This window comes from Lissotriton helveticus, chromosome 7, assembly GCF_964261635.1.
Source record: "Lissotriton helveticus chromosome 7, aLisHel1.1, whole genome shotgun sequence".
Taxonomy (NCBI): Eukaryota; Metazoa; Chordata; class Amphibia; order Caudata; family Salamandridae; genus Lissotriton; species Lissotriton helveticus.
In genome coordinates, this window is record NC_136068.1 from 581504557 (window position 1) to 581521447 (window position 16891).

General features: G+C 43.9%; 1 protein-coding gene across 7 annotated transcripts in view; it reads right to left on the reverse strand.

Annotated features, from left to right (window-relative positions):
- Positions 1–16891, reverse strand: part of LOC144768773 (uncharacterized) — a 9320023-nt gene that overhangs the window by 8009863 nt on the left and 1293269 nt on the right. The window lies entirely within an intron of this gene.

The following is a 16891-nucleotide window of genomic DNA, read 5'->3' on the forward strand; positions in this document are numbered from 1 at the left end:
AAGCCCTACATGGTATTACAACATGTTATAAAGGTCAATGCATTGTAATGCCTGTAGGGTAAAGGCATGTGGGATGATGCCCTGTGTTGAAAGTTTGATATTCAGCAGTTTTTTTCTTCACAGTCCCCTTTCCGCTTAGATTTCTCTAGAAATGTTGGTGTGGCAAGGAACTTCAGAGATTTTAGTGGGTGAGACTGAGTAGCATCTATCTTCAGGACATCCCTGTAGAGGCATTTAAAATTTGCCATTGCCGTGCTCAAATGAAATCTCTGGGGGATGTCTGAAATACAATTTTCCACTCAGCCTTACCCTCTCAGAATCTTTAAGTGTGTTGTGCAACATTTTTAGACAGAATGAAAACTTACTAATTTTTGGAGCCACATTTAGGGTTTTTTACAAACTGCAAAGCTTCTTTTATCAAGAGTAAATCAACACACATGCTGGCTGCAAAAACAACCAAAAAGTGGCAGAACATTTTTCCAGAAGAGCACAAGATGGAAATATTGCAATAAAAAATGACTGAAACACAAAAGACTGGTCAGAGTCAAGAGTTCAAGAAAATAAAGATTAAACAACTTTCAACTGTTGTGCATGGTGGAATTCTTATGTCAGGCTGCAGCCATTAAGTCAAGACAGAATCTTAGGTCACTATGGTATGGGCCAGTAGGCTCATCATGCGACTATCCACCTGGTCAAAAAAGCCACCCTCAAAAAGATAGCGGCTGAGAAGGCCTTCGGCCAAATGAAGGGGAATTTCTTGAGTCATGCTTCAGAATAGTATTGGCCACACATTCTTACAGATGGAGTTTCTCCAACTATGATAACCCATTCGCTATAGTGACCCTCAATGGGCACCTCCCTAAGCCCTTTAATATTTTCAGGGGTACCAGACAGGGTTGCCCCTTGTCACTCCTCTTCTACACACATCTTCACAGAGCCCTTAGAATGCTTAATTCAGCAGACACCAACGGTGATAGGGATTAAATCCCAATGACATGTTTTGGAAAATAGGTTCCCCACAGACCTCTCTCCCAGCTGTACTGGTTATACTGGAGGGCTTTCAATGAGTCACTGGATTAAAGATTAATCTTGACAAATCAGAAATCCTAAATTTGACTCTTGAGATGGATGAAGTGGCCGACCTTTCATCTCTCTTTCCCTTTCGATGGGCCTCTCTGACATAGTTCTGCAACTCCTGTGGTACCTTGTGTAGTTGGAGAAAAGTCATAGACCACCTACCACTTATCTCAGTACCCCTGTTGTAACAACCTTATGAACTTGGAATAAATACATGTGGTGTCCTACCCATTCCCTTACATTTCAACCCAGCCTTCATGCCCGCTTTTCATGGCTGCTCCTTCCTTTCCAGGATGGAAGGAGTCGGTAAAATGATCACTGACATGAACAAATGTTACTTACCTGTAATCTGTGGTTCTCCAGTATTGGTATATTTCATAGATTCACATGCCTGTATCATTCCCCGTCATCTGAGTGGGAGTCCCACGGTACATAAAAATAGCAATAAACATGCATATAGAAACCATATCATAGGTAACCTAGAACCAGGAAGTAAAGTACCTAGAAGTCAAAAGGAAAAAATCCTCCACTTTCATGACTCGTCCAAGTCATTATATATAGTCCAAACTACAGCCAATCAGGCAACAGCACCCTCCAGAATGTTCTCCTCAAAGGCTCAGGCTCTCAGATTTTCTAGCACAAGTGTGATCCAGAGTGAAAAGAGCATAGAAGAGCCACTGAGGGGAGGTGGGCGGGTTGCATGTGAATCCATGAAAGATACCAATACTGGAGAACCACAGATTACAGGTAAGTAACTTTTGTTCTTCTCCAATATTGGGGTATCTTACATAGATTCACATGCCTGAATCAGAGCAGAGAGCAGTAAATCCATAATAATTCTCGTGAGATTATCATCACAACATAAGCATATGCATATCAGAGGCAATATGTAATTACAGATATAGATATCTATACATATCTATACATACACATATATATATATATATATATATATATATATATATATATATATATATATATATATATATATATATACATACATATATTAATCCATAAACAATCATAGAAGATCTGTACTTAAGAAAATACCAAAGAGGAGGAGGGAAGAACAGAGACTCACCTTATTTACACATATTACGAAGAACCGCCTGTCCCACAGACTTGTCTGCATTGCTGGCAGCCTCCAGACAGTAGTGCTTCGTAAAGGTGTGCCTGCTGGACCACGTAGCAGCTCTGCAGATTTGATGACGAGGCACAGCAGCAAAGAGAGCAGTAGAGGAAGAGATTGCTCTAGTAGAATGCGCTCTCTGAGTTGTTTGTAATGGTCTGCCTGCAGGCTGATGACAGAAACAAATTGCAGCAGAAATCCAACAAGCAATGGACTGTTTGGATATTGGGTGTCCTGTATGCATCTTTCCATAAGCTACAAATAGCTGATCAGATTTTCGTATTGAGGATGTCCTCTGTAAATAGAATTTTAGAAACCTCTTGACATCAAGAGTATGCAAAGTCCTTTCCGCAGGTGATTGAGGATTAGAAAAGAAAGTCTTTAAAATGACCGGTTCGTTGAGATGGAAGTCAGAAGGTACTTTAGGCATAAAAATGGGGTTAGTGCGTAGCACTACCGAGTCCCTGGTGAAATGAAGGAAAGGCAGTTTAATAGTGAAGGCTTGAATGTCACTGACCGGCCTAGCTGATGTGAGACACTTTCCATGAAAGAAACTTAAAATATGCCCTATGAATAGGTTCAAAGGGGTGTCGCATAAGTTGTGAGAGCACAACGTTAAGATGCCAGGATGGAGGTGGGCGGCGGACGGGAGGAAACATGCGAAACAATCCTTGGAAGAATTGCTGAATAATCCTAGAGGAGTAAAGAGAGTTGGAACCATCCTGACGGAATCTTGAGATGGCTGCTAAGAAGACTTTAAGAGTACAATGAGAAAGGCCTGATCTTGCTAAATGTAAAAAGAAAGGCAACATTTGTTCCAGTTTTGCATGGAAAGGATGAATGTTGGCGGCTTGACACCACAGGGAAAATCGTTTCCATTTGAGCCTGTATGCCTTTATTGTGGAAAGCGCACTAGCATTGGCCAAGACTTCCCTACAGTCTGAAGGAATGTCTAAGTGAGCGAATTCAAGGTGTTCAGGTGCCAGGCAGCTAAGCGCAGAGATGCAGGATCCGGGTGGCAGATCTGTCCGTTCTGAATGGATAGAAGGTTCGGTATTGTTTGCAACTGAATGGTATCGCATTCAGAGAGAAGGAGGAGTTCGGTGAACCAGAACTGGCGAGGCAACATGGGAGCTATGAGTATTAGGCGACAAGGCTCCTTCTTCATCTTCGGAGAACCCCGGGAACCAACGGTATTGGTGGAAAAGCGTAAGCATAGATCCGCGACCAGTTCATCTAAAACGCATTCCTGCACGATCCTTTGTGGGGACGCCAGCTTGCAAAGAATGGCCATTTGTGTTTCCGACTGGTCACAAACAAGTCCAGCTCGGGTCGACCCCACTTCTAAAAAATACGATCCAAAGTTGGTTGATGGAGCTCCCACTCTTGATCTGCTGAGGGAATCCGTGAGAACGTTGGAAACTCCCGGGACATGGACTCTTGTCAGACTTATCCAATGTCGGATAGCCCAATCCCAAATTTGCTGAGCTTGCTGCGACAGTAAATCTGATCTTGTCCCTCCTTGTTTGTTCAAGTAGTGCATACTAGTTGGGATGTCCGTCCGGATCAACACTGATGCTCCGAGAATGATGGTGCGAAAAGATTTTAAGGCCAGGAAGATAGTTAGCAACTCTAAGAGGTTGATATGCCAAGTCTGTTGCTGAACATCCCATTTGCCGCTGACTGTGAGTCCTTGCAGGTGTGCTCCCCATCCGTCGAGGGAGGTATCCGTAGTGATGACGAAGCTTGGAGCTTCCACTAGGAATGAGCAGCCTGCTGTCACGTTCTTCTTGCAAGTCCACCAGCGTAAAGCTTCTTGAATCCGAGGATTGATGTGGGTGAGATTGTCAAAGTATCTCGAAACCTGTAACCACTGTTTGTTGAGCTCCTCTTGCAGAGGTCTCATCTTGAGACGGCAGTTGGGGACCAGAGGAATGCAGGAAAAAAGCATCCCTAGACATGACTTGAACTGCCGGACTGAAATGCACCTTTTTGATCGCAGTAGTTGTGTGAGTTCGCAAAGTTTCAGTTGCCTTTCGTTGAGACAAAGGCTTGTGTCAACAGAGTGTCTATGGTGGCTCCCAAGAACGTTCTCCTTTGTGATGGGACGAGGTGAGACTTGTCAAAGTTGATGGAGAGGCCAGGGATTTGGAAAGAGACAGACATCTCTGAGTATGGGCGTTTACGATTGTGAAAGAATTCCTCTTGATAAGGCAGTCGTCTAAATAAGGAAAAATTTTAATTCCCTCCAGTCGAAGGTGCGCAGCCACCGGTGCTAAGACCTTGGTAAAGACATGGGGCGAGGAACGTAGTCCGAAAGGAAGGACTTGAACTGGAAGTCCCTGCCAGCCACTCTGAACCTAAAGAACTTTCTGTGTCTGGGTAGAATAGGTACATGAAAATAAGCGTCTTGGAGGTCGAGGGTGGTCATGTGATCTCCCGCAGTGAGAAGTTTAAGGATTTCTGGAAGAGTCAACATCCGGAAGGATAACTTTTTTAGATATTTGTCGAGGGAGAAAAGATCTAGAATGGGGCGCCATTCTCCCGATTTCTTTTTTATTTGAAAAAATCTGGAATAAAAACCAGTTCCTCTTTGCAATTACTTCAATCGCTCATTTTCGTAACATCAAATTTATTTGGGAAAAAAGCTCTGAGAGGTGAGCTGGAGGTGGTCCTTCGGGAGGAGAATTCGGAGGAAGTTTTACAAACTCTAGAACATGGCCTCTGGCCACAATGTCCAAGAACCATTTGTCTGTTGTTATAGCCGACCAGTTTGAGTAAAAAGGTGAGATTCTTCCTACTAACTTTAAAAGGGGTAAGCGGTAGAGCAAGTGGCAGTTGTCACTGCTTCTTTGACGGATCACGTCCGCGGTAGGAAGACTTTCTATTGTTTTGTGAATAAGCGGTAGTTGGTTGTTGCCTGAAAGATTGCTGGCGCTGAGAAGAGTAACGTTGGTTACTCTGATAGGACTGGTATTGTCTTTGCTGATAATAGCCTTCTCGTCTAGAGAAGGCTCCACAACCTCTAGCGCCACGAAAAGGAGGTTTCCGAAACTGAAGAGTTCCGAGAGATCTTGGTGTCTCTGTATACTTTTTGATGGCCTGGAGGGCCTCATCAACATGTTGACCAAAAAGAGACTCGCCGTCAAAAGGCATATCAATTATTTTAGCCTAAACCTCATGGTGAAATTATGTGGATTTTAACCAGCCCTGTCGCCGCAGGACTGCGGTACCTGCCAGTTGTCGAAAACTGTAGACGCAACATCCACAGCCGAATCAATAATCTCAGCCGAGATTCGTTACCCCTCCTGAAGGATTTTGAGCGCCTCTGACTTAGAGGGCGCAGGCAACATGTCGATGTAAGGCGAAATGTCCGACCACATCTGTCTATCGTATCGTCCTAAGATAGCCAGTGAGTTAGCTGCACGGGCGTTCGTTGCTGCCATGGTCGAAACTTTCTTCCAAATAGCGTCCAGACGTCTCCCATCCCCATCGGGAGGAGCTGACAGCGGAGAGGAGGGATTCCGCACTTGTCGTTGAGCTGCTTGGGCGATAAAGGAATATGCCTTTGGTTGACTTATCAGACATGCTGGCAAATCGTCTGGTGCCTAGTATTTCTTCTTGAGGCGTGGCAGGGCTGCTGGAATAGAAGCAGGAACTTTCATAACCTTTATTCCTTCCTGCCAAATTAAATCAATAATAGGGATAGACCATATTTGTTTCCTCGGTTGATCTTTAGAATCGTAAAGGAAACAATCATCCTTCTTTGTTTCCATAGGAAGGAGAAACCGTTGTGTTGCCCTCTCCATGAGAAGATGAAAACCTCCGATGTCAACAGGAGGAGAGTCGACCAGAGCGGGAGTAGAAGGAGACGGAGTTTGTATCTAGTAGTCATCCCATTCTGTAAGCAGTGATCTGTCATCTAATTCTCCTTCATCCCTATCGTCGTCCGAGGTGTGAGCATCCTGAGAGTGATGCGAAGGTAACGGAGAATGTGGTCTGGGCGACCTCAATGCTGACGATGATTGAGGAACGGGTGTAGGTAGTATAGAAGAAGCTGATTCAGATGGAGGGAAATGGCGATAACAATCCTCCAGCATGTACTGCAGATTATTTAGAAGAGCCAAAGGCATTTGGGCCGTAGGGATTGGAAGATTAAAAGAGTGTCTTTGATGATTGCCTCGTCAACGACACTCTTTTAATCTTCGTCGTCGAAGGAACGTTGACTGTAGACTTCACCTCTCTCGTCGACGGGACTGGTCTCACGGAGACGGATACCAGCATCGACGGCGAGGATGCCGACGACATTATCATCTGCGGCTTCGGCGATGAGAAAGTAGTAGTTGACGTCGTCGCCGCGGCGACGGTAGGCTTCGACGACAAAGACGTCGTCATCGAGTTCGTCGATGAGGGACCCCGTTTCTGAGGTAAATCTCTGTCAGAAACTTGTTTTGAAGCCTGAGACTTCACAGTCTTTCTCGAGGGTGTAGATGGCAGAGTTTTACTCTTAGAAGGTGGAGGAGCCTTTTTAGGTCGAGCCTAGAGCAGCGCATGCGCTGTCTCAGGCGAGACATTTAGTAAGTGGCTTTTCAAAGTGCTGCCAAAGGCTTTTCCCGGCCACCAGGGTGCGGTTACGCGCGTCGTGAACGTGCACAAGAGCCATCTGGCTTTTGTAATGGCTCATTAAGCCTTACTGCGCCTGAACCATGCTCCTCCCCCCCTCTCTTTTGAGTTCGCTCTACCATTCTCAGCGAACAACAGAAACAAATTCAGGAAGCACGCAGTAGCTGCAGATGCAGAAAACCACTTACCAATGCATTTCTACGCTATTTTAACACAGAACACAAAGGAAAGGCATGAGCAAGAAAAGTAAAAATATTGAAACTGCGCAAAAGAATCCATCTAAAAATATATTCAAATATTTACGATCATTGTACAGGACGCCGATCTCACCTGAAAGAGTGAGCTCCTTTTTTTCTCCACTGAATAATTCAGTCCCGGCGCTGTGTTTGAAAGGATCCATTCATTCTTGCAGACCTTGCACTGAATCAGTGAGAACACATGTGCAAGGTTCATGTTACCAAATGATTTAGCATGTGGACACACCCAAGCTGTTTTCATAAGAGCGGCCACATCTGAAGGAAAATATAATTTAGGCGCACAGTAAGTTACACTTACTTCTAGTGGCCTGGGCAGAAAGTGCCTTCTACTTAGCTCATTGAATTCTTCCGAAATACATATTCGTGTGTCAGCAAAGCCCCGATTAAACAAAGTACCGGTTCACGGCTTTAACACCAGACTGCATTCAATAATGTCACACCAATCACAGCCATTGCAGGACCGGTCATTGTTACTAACACCATTGTTGTTTACCAAACCATTCCTGAAAACAGCCCTAATCCCCAGACAGGCACATCATTTAAACTATGTTTTTTTCACAAAGCAGACTCCATGCTATTCTCGCACAAACTTATCAATACGTCAACATTAAAGTTCTTTGCTTTTTCTGGTTTTTGACAAAGAATATAAAGTTCATGTGTGTGCATTTGGATCTTACAAGCTGTTTTTCTTTATGAAGTGCAAACGTGTGAATACAACATTTTTGCAATTTAGCCACATTTGTTAAATTTTATTATTGTTATTTTTGGAAACTAAGGAATTATTTTTGGAAAACCAATATTTTTGTAAGAGAAGTAGGAGGTTAATGAGCCCAAAGTGTTGTTCAAAGCCCTGGCCTTATGTATGCATTCCTGTGCGTATTTTTGGCAGAGTGGGTTGCTGCAAGAGCCTATTCCTTCACAATGTTTTGCCTTTACCGTTTCTGTGGTTTGCTTCCAGATGTTTCAGTATTTTTTTTGCAGTAAGAACTTCTTGTTGTTTTGAGACAGCAGCACCAGCCGACCGCACATATTTGTAAATTTAGACAACGTGCGAGGAGCCTGACAGCAAATTGGGAGAGTCAGAGAGTCATCTAAAGCTCAGCATCTACTGGATAAAATTGTATCAACCCCTCTTTTCTGCTGTGTAAAACAGTAGCGGCCAAAAGTATAGAGTAGCAGAAGAGCCTTTACATGAACTCACCTCCCCAGTTGCGTCACAGGAAATATCATCATCTGACATTCGACCTGATTATTTCAGCGGAAGTGATACAACTTCAACTTTGACCTACACTACATAATTTACACCAGCAAAATCGGCATAACAGTTGCATGTAAAATTTTGAAATGTCTTAAATCACTGAAATGGACACCCCTGTGTCTGATATTATATCTGCACCTTTCCAGCCTTCCCTGTAGAGCATCCTTTCTCCTTTACTTCTAACCTCCCGAAACTCTCCATTTCTCACGGTCTTCTCATTTCACCTTCACTGCGTATTGGTTTTTGAAACATAAATAAAACGCATTGGCATAGCCAATAGGTCTCGCCTTTGGGACCTTATAAGTGTTTAGCCATGACACAGTTGATATTGTTGCACCAAGGATATTGTGCTGGATAACTAAACACTTATAAGGACCCAAAGGAGAGACCTATTGGCTATCCCAATGCTTGTTTGAAGTAGAAGGCAGCTCAGCACTCTTAGATGCGTGCTGTTTTTTCGACACCTTAGCCCTAGGAGAAAATAAGTCTGTGTCCGCAGTGCTCTTCCTAGAGGAAGTAGTCTTAACTGAGGCAACACAGATAAGGGATTGTCCTGATCTTTAGTCTTCTGTAGCCACAGTAGACGTCCCTCTCTGTCCCTCAGAGTCTTTTGTGGGAAAGTTCTGCAGATCTTGCAGTCTCTAGCCTGGTGGTCAGGATACAAGCAGTAGATGCACTTCTTGTGGGGGTTTCTGAAAACAGCCGGAGCTTCCCATAAGAGTCATAAGGTCGAAAGAGAAATTTCTTTGAAGAAGACATCATAAAATGAAGAATTTCTGAAGACACCCGAGAAGTACTGAGCAGAGCTCAGGAAGACTCCCTTCACACGACGTGTGGTAGAAAATCTGAGAGCCTGAGCCTCTGAGGAGAACATTCTGGAGGGTGCTGTCGCCTGATTGGCTGTAGTTTGGATTGTATATATAATGACTTGGACGAATCATGAAAGTGGAGGATTTTTTCCTTTTGACTTCTAGCTACTTTACTTCCTGGTTCTAGGTTACCTATGATATGGTTTCTATATGCATGTTTATTGCTATATTTATGTACCGTGGGACTCTCACTCCGACGACGGGGAATGATTCAGGCATGTGAATCTATCAAAGATACCCCAATACTGGTGAAGTATGATTCCGCCACACCAAAAACCTTCCAGCAACAGAACTGCTTACGACATTCCTGACTCAGAGCAACAGCTGTACTCACAGATCCTAGCATTGGCTTACGCATCCCATACTTCGCGAGGACGTCACTGGAGCCACATCCCCCTTTAAACTTAAGTTCCAAAACTGACTACCACATGGGAGCGATCTTGGCACTATATAAGCTTCTCCTAGCACCTGAGAATCCACAGGCATGGCAACATAACACAGAGTGGGAATGAGTACTGAGGACAACAGTAGAGCCTAAGTGATGGGACAAACTGCACAGGACATACACCCCCGCAATAACGTCCACTCATGGACAGGAAATACACTAGAACGTCTGGTTTGGCTGGCGCTATACTCCCCATACACTACACTGCATGTACCACAATGCTTTCCCCAGGTGCTGGAGGAGATGTGGCGTGTTTGGTGAAGCAGTTCACATGTGGTGAGACTGTCCATTAATACACTCTTCTGGGGAGGGGTATCCGCAGAATTAGAGGGTCTAACTTTTACTATCCCAGCTACTCCTGAGGTGATGCTCCTGGGCCTGAAACCCCCTATCCTGATTTGATATACTAAAGACGGACGGCTCATGTGTCTACAGTGCCTGGGTGCAGCACAATGTACAAGAGCATACCACTGGAAAAAGGCAGACACTCCACTCACTACACATGGGCACCAACTTGAATGGAAGATGCTAGCTATGGACCGCCTAACGAGCAACATTCAGGAATCTCATTTAGCTTTTGAGCAACATTCAGGAATCTCATTTAGCTTTTGAACTCAAATAGAAGACCTTGGTCAGGTTCCTGAGTTAGGGGACGCCCAGCTTGGCCCGCCCGCACACGATGGAGAGTACTAGATCTATTTAGCTGACGAAGAGAAGATACACCATGCTATTCAGTTGCTCATTGTATTTACTGTGAGACAGCACTCAAAAGGCGTGTGGGAGGGACGGCTGACTTATAAATAATATGCTTTCTCAGGTGGACACTGGTGGTTATTTCACCCTTCTGCAGCTGAGTTTGTCAGAAGGGAGGGAGGGAAGGGGCGAACGGTCGACGCATGACGGGGACACGAGGACCATGCACCATGTGGATAGACAAATGTGAGCACTGTGTACAACTTTAGCCAGTTGCGTTAACGTCTTTAATCAGCCTTTCTTACTTGCTCTTGTAATAATTTATGAATATACATGTTTCACTTTAAAAATGCTAATAACATGTTCTAAAACGAAAGCCATTTGAGGCTGCATTTCACTTGAATGATTTGTTTTGCAGTATCAAATATGCTCCAATAAAGATACATTTAGAAACAAAATATATACAGTGCCAGTTTAAAGATGCGTCATGAGGTGCTATCTGAATCTCTTGAATGGATGAATATTTCAGTCTGAGATCACTAATTGCGGAATGAATGGGAGTAACTGAAGCTGCTAAAAAAGGGCAGCAGAAAAGCTCCTTAAACATGTACTAGAGGCGCAACTTTTCTAAGAAAGAATATATTAATTTCGGGTCGTAGCGGAGCTGGCTATCTGCAGTCTTTTCGAATATCCAACACTCCAAATTCTAAAGGAAACATGTCACGTACAAAGCGTTAACACAGTGAAACAGAAAGTGTCCTTTCACCTTACTGAGCAGGTCCAGGTGGGTTCTGAACCTAAAACGAACGTCTCCTGAAAGCTTTTTTTAAAAATTAGTATTTGTATTCGTTTTGTATATAAGTATATGAGACAGTCAACCAGGAAACATATATTCCCCAAAATTCTGCTGTTTTGGCTCCTGTTTACCGACAACATTTCCCAATAGTCTAGCAAAGAAAGAAGAGGTTATCTCAGAGGTGAATACAAATATCACACCCTGGTAACAACATTTCAAAATTACAGCATAACAGTCGTGGAATGAAAATAGGCCCACCACGCGCCGCATATTCTGTCTTGTTTGGGGGGGGGGGGGGGGGGGGCATCTCCCCTCTTTATACACTTCTTCCTCAGCTACAGCACACCAGTCCATGCCCCTATACCATTCCTCCAAAGGTGGCTAAGGGCTACCCGTCAATGCCTTCCAACGTCTCTTTTCGCTAGAGCATACCAGTGTCAGAGAGCCTACACAATGCCCAACTTCCCTCCTCATCTTACATGATGCCGAGCAGGGTAGTTCATGGACTGAATGTAAAGGGCAGCCCAGTGACCTGTTCAAGAGCAATGTACATTTTCACCCAATAAGACTGAATCACCAGGGATTCCCATAATATGCCCCTGAAAGCTTTTTAAGATCTGTTCACCAAATCTCTCTTGGCATGCTGAGTTTATGAGGATCATCTTGCAACTGTTCTCTTCATCTTGGGAAGCATTCCGGGAAACAGGGAAATGGGTGGAAATTAGTAGGCAAATACCCTTCACCATGCCATTTGAAATGTCTCCTACTGAGCCCTTCTCCGACTTTTTATTCTACTGAACAAGTATCAGCATTTCTGTTTGTTATTATTACAAAAATTCCCTGGGTTGTAGTCCGTCACTTGGGAAAGATTTGACGGAGCTGTAGATTGTCTAATTCGTATTTGTGTTGTGCAGACCAGTTCTCTGCCCCTAAGCTTACCAGTGTCAAAGCAATATACTGGCACTAAATGTAAGTATCAGGTTAAATGGGGGAGCTCACAGTGGCTCCCGCATCTAGTAAGATATCTTCCTGAAACTTTGAAAAGCACTGGTTGCTGCCCACACACAAACACAGACTTTTGGCCTGTGGCCGCAGCAAAGCAAGCTAAAACAAAAGGAGCACTAAGGGCAATATCTTCTTGCTAATAGCCCATAACAAACCACTGCAAACAGCCCTTTCATGTGCCAAAATAGCTCTCTTCCATTGTGTAGTGCAAATGATTCATTCTTTATTTTGTGATTAGCTAGCTAGATGTGCGCGTTCTGTTTCTCTCTCCTTTTGTGTTTCATTCTATGTTTACCTATTACATTCTATCCTTGTTTCTTGTAATTGGTGGGGTTCTTTGTTTAACTAACAGCTCTTCAGGTTTTATTGAAAAGGAGGGGGCCAACAAGTGTGTTAAGAGAACACAACAAAAATACAGAATAATTCTCTTGGTGTTTCTTTGTTATTTCAGGGGGATGTAGCAGATGTGTTCATAACACTATAAACAAGACAAGAGTGTTCAATGGTAGTATTGAACCACCGTTAGGAGCAGGTCAACGACTTCACTTAGGCGTTTAAAGAAAGCCCTCACTCACCACCTAGTGATGACATGCTTCATCATCGGGCCCCACAAAAGAGACCTAGCGTCTCTTTTGTGTGCTTCAACGCCAGATCTATTGCGGAGCGGGTTGGTGGGTTAAGGCAGTGTTGTGCAAAGAAAATTAAGTGAGTGGTGGATAGTTAAAAATAGTCAGTAGTGTATCAAAATTAACTTTATTACAATGATCACTAAGGACTTATGGATAAAAATTATGTGTAGGAAATTCGTCCACAGTTAATTAAGTGGTAGTTTCCTAATATCAGCCGACATGTTTCAGCCACGAAACGGTATGAATTTACCTGGCATTCATCAGGACTCAGTGTGTATTAAACCCTGGTGGTATGGACTCTCTAAGGCCCACCCTTACCTAGGGACGTGAAAGTGAAAATTAACAAAAAAGTGAAAAGTGCAAACAAATTAGGAGGAAAAAAGTATCTTCCTAATTACTCCTGGTTTAGGAGGCTTCCGAACTTATGGTTTCTGCACCTGTGGATAAAAAATAACAAGGACAAACATGTAGGACAAAACATACATTGACTAATGATGCTGATCACTTAATGTCAGTCCATTGTGCTCCAGTTTGTGGTTTCAGAGACATTGTGTGGCAGAGTAACGATATAGTTATCACCACCATGGTCCCCAGATTTCTAGAACGCTAGAGGTGGGTAGTGATGTGTACTATACGTGCTATATACAAATAATGCTATTCACAAGGGGAAGTCATTTCAGAATCGCTATCAAACTAAAATGTTGGCGCGATCGCGCTAGCAGATTAAAAATTCTCACTTTTTTGGTGTCAAGGATTCACACCATGGGTCACAGGAGGGGGGTGGGAGCGTAATTGGCACACCCTGCAAATTGCCAAGATAGAGGGAATAAACGTACAATCAGTCATACAGCATTGGTTAGGTACTTAGCTTAGCGAAGTAATCGATGGAAGGGTTCTGCCTTTTGTACTCACGCCCTCGACGCTCAGCACCCGCTGTGAACCTGCGTCAACCCTCGCTTGGACCCCGAAGATGTGAACGCGAGGCCGCGAGAGCGTTAAGTAAGTATGTCACGGTAGGCTGCTTCCGGGTGGGTGCGGTCGGACCACATCGAGGCATGGGTGTGGGCCAATCGGCGCTTGCCGTCGCAATGACACGTGGTTGTATGAGCCAAAGAGGGGTGATGTTGTCGTTGTTAAGGACAACCAAAATAAAAGGTCGAGAGATTGCTTCTCAATCGAGTGATGCAGAATCGGGCCAGTTAGCAAATGAGGAGCCCGAGAGTTCTACTGAAATTCATTAACATTTGGAGATGACAGATGAGTGAACAGGCATGGTCACATCAACGAATGTGTGTGGGCCAGAGCGGCGCTTGACGTCGTTTAATCACGTGGTTCTATGAGCCAATGGGGGGTGAGGGTGTCGTTGTTAGGGACAACCAAGTCAAGCGTCAAAAGGGTGACTGTAGATCGAGCAATACAGTATAGAGCCGGTACTCCGATGAGGAGCCCGAGAGTTTTTTAGCTGACATTCACTATACAAAGAAGATATCAGATGTATCATCAGTGCATAGCAGGCATATGTGTGCCAGAGAGTCAAAACGTGTTAGCACTGTGCATGTGGGGTTTATGAAAACTGACAGAGAGGTTATTAATACATAACACGGGTGGGTTGATTAGATGAGGACGTTAAATGAAACGTTCCCTTGACTGTCATATGTCGATGTGGACATAAGTAACAAGTAGCAATTGAAATAGTTGTGGTACAGTAGTTAATTTAGGGTTATGACGAAGTGTCACGGGCTAAGGGATACCCAGAATGACACAGGCTCGCTAATATTCACTTAAAAACAGAGTTCCATGGGATATCGTCATTTAATCCGAGAATATGGGTCCCAAGTCTGTAGACTCACCGCTGTTCTTTTTCGAAGAGGCGGTGATTGACGTTGTTGCCACTGCCAATGTGTTCGTTGACTGTCCATTGCATGTCGTTTGTAGTATGATTGAGTTCCAGGAAATGTCTGCTCATTTTGGTGGTGGATTTTTTACATCTGATGTTCGACCGATGTTCACAGATTCTCTGTTTGACCTTTCTGCTGGTCATACCTACATAGCGTAGATCGAAGGGACACGTAATAAGGTAAACTACGTTCTGCGTGTTGCAATTAGTGTGATCTCTTTGTGTCCACGTCTTGCCCGGTTCTAGTTCTAGTGTTTTTGAATGCGTTGTTAAGTGGCAGACACTACAGTTGGAGCAAGGGTAATGGCCCACCACCTTTGGAAGACCCCAGATGTCAGTTACCGTTCTAACTGTTTCTGTGATTTTTGGTTTTGGTCGGGTGTGGACCAGTGCATCCTTTATACTGCGGCCTCTCTTGAAGGAAAAAAGAGGTTTCTCCCAAGTTTTTTTGGTACTGGGCAGTATTCTCCAGTTTTTGTTTATTGATTTTTTCATGATATTTGACAATGTGCTATGTGTTGTTACACACGTCAATGGAATGTCCTTAGTGTTGTTCTCCCTGTCCTCAAGGAGAGCCTCCCTTGGCTGGTTGCGTGCTCTTTTATAGCCTTTGTTCAGGATTGCGGTTGGGTATCCTCTGACCTTGAGTTTTGTTGATAATTCCGCAGATTGAGTTTTAAAATCCTGTAGTTCAGAGCAGTTACGTCTTAGCCGTAAATATTGGCCGTAAGGGAGATTTTCTTTTAGGGGGCGAGGATGAAAGCTGGCATACTCTAGGAGGTTGTTTCTGGCAGTTGGCTTGTGGTAAGTCTTGGTGGTGAACCTAGTCCCAGAGATTTGGATTGTAACATCCAGGAAGGTAGCTTCAGTTTTACTAGTGGCGTATGTAAATTTCAGATTGGGGTCGAGAGTATTGACCCATGTCAAAAAAGCCTGTAGCTCTTCATCGTCACCGGTCCAAACGACCAGGACATCGTCTATGTAGCCCCGCCAGACTTGTATAGACTGCGAGAAAGGGCTGTTTGTTGGCAGGATGTATTTTGCCTCGAAGTCTGCTACATAAAGGCCTGCCACACTAGGGGCAAAGGTACTGCCCATAGAGGTACCAGTACACTGGAGGTAGAGGTTACCATCATAGGAAAAAAAGTTCTCTTTAAGTGCCAACGTGGCACACTCCAAAATGAAGTTCTTAGAGGCTTGATAGTTCCAGATTATGGAGTCTAAAGCCGGCCCCAGGACCTTGATGGTATCGTCCTGGGGGATGCTAGTATATAAGCTCTCAATGTCAAGCGTAACTAGCGTTACCGTATTTTCAGTGAAACTCAGGTTCTGTAGTAGCTGGAGAAGGCTCTTGGTGTCCTTGAGGTAGGTAGGTGTACTCTGTACTATCGGCTTCAAGTAATGGTCGCAGAAGCGCGATAGCTGTTCCAGCAGGGAGCCAATCCCTGACACGATAGGGCGTCCGGGTGGTGGCATCCGATTTTTGTGTGTTTTGGGGAGAGTATAGAAGTAGGGGGTTGTACTCTCATTAGTACTGAGGAAATCCGCCTCATTCTTTGAAATTAGTCCGTCTTCTTCTGCTCTCCTTACTAGTGTCGAGATCCGTGTTCTCAGATCCTCTGTGGGATCTATCGTCAAGGGTTTGTAGTTTTTCTGCTCATCAAGAAGTAACCAACATGCCTTGTCATAGTCAGTGGTGTTCTGTATGACAAGGCCTCCGCCCTTATCTGCGGGTTTGATTGTAATGCTTTGGTTGTTTTGCAAATCTTGCAATGCATGGTATTCTGCAGTGGTGAAATTATTAAAAGATTTAGGGTCTTGACAGTTTTCAAGGTCTAAAAAGACTGCTTATTCGAAAGCTGTGATGGCCGCCGGCACACCATACATCTGTATGTACTCAAGTCGCCCTTCGTTAAGAAGACAGCTCATTAGCCAAAGCTATGTGAAGATTAGAAACCCTATTTAATAAGGTTATCAATCGAGACCCCTCACAACTTTAATGATTTCTCCCTTGTTTTAAAATGAGTACTCTCTAGCTGTCATTTAATACAGCAATCAAGATCTCTGCCCTTTTTGCCAATTTTCTACTTATTACATTTCATAACAATATTAAAACAACAAGATTTTTAGTCATTTTGTTAATGAAAGGTATGGTTCTCAAGTATGAACTTACATCTTATATCCTGCATGACCAACCAGGTCAGCACTACACA